At 42.1% G+C, this 3,342-nt stretch overlaps 1 protein-coding gene across 1 annotated transcript in view; it reads right to left on the reverse strand.

The window, feature by feature from the left end:
• The window catches only part of Fid (class I SAM-dependent methyltransferase fire dancer), a 63,445-nt gene that overhangs the window by 44,950 nt on the left and 15,153 nt on the right, over positions 1-3,342 (reverse strand). The window lies entirely within an intron of this gene.

Here is a 3,342-nt window from a genome sequence, read left to right on the forward strand (position 1 = left end):
AAAAATTCACTCGAAAAATCCCAACTTTTTCGTTCGATGAGATCACACGGTGGTACGCGTCACTCGATCGTTTAAACGTGGGTTCGAAATGTTCGACGTTTTTTTTTTTTTTTTTTTTTTTTTATCACCGATCGAATTAACTTTCCGCGCGCGAGATTCGTCGCGTAACGTTCGAATTCGCGTCTCGGCGACGAAACACCGATTTAACGACGATAAAACGTGCTCGTTATGTCTAAGCGCTCGTACGTTTGTAAATTATGCGCATCCCGTGCGGTGCAAAGGTGTCGGGGCGTTGCAACATCGTTAGATTTATTTTATCGGCGACGTACCGACCGTCGTAATCGCGTCTTTTCCTAATCGTTCGTTTCCTTCGCGCCTCAACGTACCAGACGAATTTTATTACGCTCATTGGCCAACTTTATCGTACTTTCAACGACGCCCGTACAAGTTCGATGTAATTTCCCGTGCCCCGTAATTGCTCCTAGTCGAACGTCGGAAAAACTCGGTCGTGTATCCGCGACTTTCCAACGTTGCACTCTCGGTGAACTGCGATCCCTACCGCTTTGTTGCATCCTCGGTCGCGTGAAATTTCAAAGAAAAATCTCCCGACGGTCAATTTGTAATACATTGGGTCGTTCGGAAAGTGATTTCGTTCTCTAAAATGGAGAATATATAATTTGATAAAATGTTGTACACTCTGAAAAAATCGGTCGTGTATCCACGACTTTCCAACGTTGCACTCTCGGTGAACTGCGATCCCTACCGCTTTGTTGCATCCTCGGTCGCGTGAAATTTCAAAGAAAAATCTCCCGACGGTCAATTTGTAATACATTGGGTCGTTCGGAAAGTGATTTCGTTCTCCAAAATGGAGAATATATAATTTGATAAAATGTTTGTACACTCTGAAAAAATCGGTCGTGTATCCGCGACTTTCCAACGTTGCACTCTCGGTGCACTGCGATCCCTACCGCTTTGTTGCATCCTCGATCGCGTGAAATTTCAAAGAAAAATCTCCCGACGGTCAATTTGTAATACATTGGGTTGTTCGGAAAGTGATTTCCTTCTCCAAAATGGAGAATATATAATTTGATAAAATGTTTGTACACTCTGAAAAAATCGTGTTTCATTTTCACCAAACAAAACGAAATGACTTTCCGAATCGACCCAATACAAAGACTGTAACGTTTACACGCATTGTCGTCCGCGTTCGAGGTGAAATTTTTATTAGAAGCATGCTAACGAAACATTGTACATCATTGTTACATCATTGTACGTAGTGAGTTTATCTCGCGTACGAGAACACTTGGTAACGATTATTTATCCATCGATTCAAGTTTTCAACATGATTTCTATTTAATTTACTTACCAAGGAATACGAACGCGATTATTTTCTTCAAGAACGGATAGAACGAGGAAGAATCTTTGCAAAGAATTTTAAATAAAACGTTTTCAATATTCCTCAATAATCTCCACAAATACGATACTGCGAGTGTTTGCGCGAAATTTTCTTCTACTATTATTTCAAGGCTTGTCTCTTCTGTTCAATTTGAAATAAAAAGCAACAGCTGTGCAACTCGTTATTCCAGATTACTTTGTTTCGATATTCAAATAAGTGTACCGAGAATCAACAACCTAAAATAGTATTATTTACAAATATCGGTTATTTCGTCGAATTCGCCGCGTTTACGAACCGCTACGACTGCAATATGAGCTCGTGACAAAGCCGAATCGTGAAAATTGATCGTCCAAACCCTCGAATTTGAGGAATAGAAGCTACGGAAGTATTCGAATAACTGTACCGAGAATCAACAACCCAAAATAGCATTATTTACAAATATCGGTTATTTCGTCGAATTCGCCGCGTTTACGACCCGCTACGACTGCAACACCAGCTCGTGAAAATCGATCGTCGGAACCCTCGAATTTGACGAATCGAAGCTACGGAAGTATTCAAATAACTGTACCGAGAATCAACAACTCGAAATCGATTATTCGCAAATATCGGTCGGTTATTTCGTCGAATTCGCCGCGTTTACGACCTGCTACGCTTGCGATTCGACCACGCGACGAAACGGTGGAAATCGATCGTCGAAACCCTCGAATTTGACGAATCGAAGCTACGGAAGTATTCAAATAACTGTACCGAGAATCAACAACTCGAAATCGATTATTCGCAAATATCGATCGGTTATTTCGTCGAATTCGCCGCGTTTACGACTGCGATACGACCACGCGACGAAACGGTGAAAATCGATCGTCGAAACCCTCGAATTTGACGAATCGAAGCTACGGAAGTATTCAAATAACTGTACCGAGAATCAACAACTCGAAATCGATTATTCGCAAATATCGATCGGTTATTTCGTCGAATTCGCCGCGTTTACGACCCGCTACGCTTGCGATACGACCACGCGACGAAACGGTGGAAATCGATCGTCGAAACCCTCGAATTTGACGAATCGAAGCTACGAAGGTGACCGAGATCGTCGCACGCGACCTCCGCGGAGCGAAATTGCGCAACAAAGGGGAACCCCTGGGAGCCGGGAGCTGTCCTCAGCGATCAACGTGCAACGCAACAGTAGCAAGAGTCACGCCACTTTCACCCACGATACAGCGATTTCTTCAGTTTCACGAGACGTCGCTAATTATCGTACGCACGAGACGAGCGAAACGTAACAACAACTTGGATACTCGGGGACCGATTAATCATCGTCGTCCCCGTCAAACGGTGCCCCATCGATACGAGCGAAGAAGAATCGACCGAGGGAACGATACACCGATTCACGAAACAATCTTCTGGTTACCAAATAAGGTAGACAATTTTTAATACAATTTACGGACACTCTCGAAGTGAACGAAACGTTTTATGGAGACATCCTGGTACAACTTCGAAAGTGTTTAATTGTTTAACAACGTTCACACCTTGACCACACGTTTTTCTGTACGTTGCAGGTTCTTCGTCTATTCTTCGTGTTGCGAGTGACTGATGAAACATCTATGGAGTTCTTTGTTGCGAAGTTATGTAAATGTATATAGAATACAATGTGTGTAGATCGTAGAGATCTATCTATCGTACCAAAGTACGGTTGTAAAAATATTTTTCAGTTCGACAGACTCCACGATTTTAGAATTTTTAATTTTTCAATTGAAACGTGTTTTCTTTTACAATAGTTCTTCACGGGATATAATAGGTTTGCTAAATAAGTTTTGTCGTTCGATAAGGAATGGAGCTCTTGGATTCAAAGCTGACGATGAGTCAATGAGTTAATGAGTCAGTCGACTCGTTCGTGTATTTACGGTTGTTCGAAGTTGATGTGTCGTAGTATTTTTTTTACAATGGAA

This window comes from Ptiloglossa arizonensis, chromosome 3 (genome assembly GCF_051014685.1).
Source record: "Ptiloglossa arizonensis isolate GNS036 chromosome 3, iyPtiAriz1_principal, whole genome shotgun sequence".
NCBI lineage: Eukaryota > Metazoa > Arthropoda > Insecta > Hymenoptera > Colletidae > Ptiloglossa > Ptiloglossa arizonensis.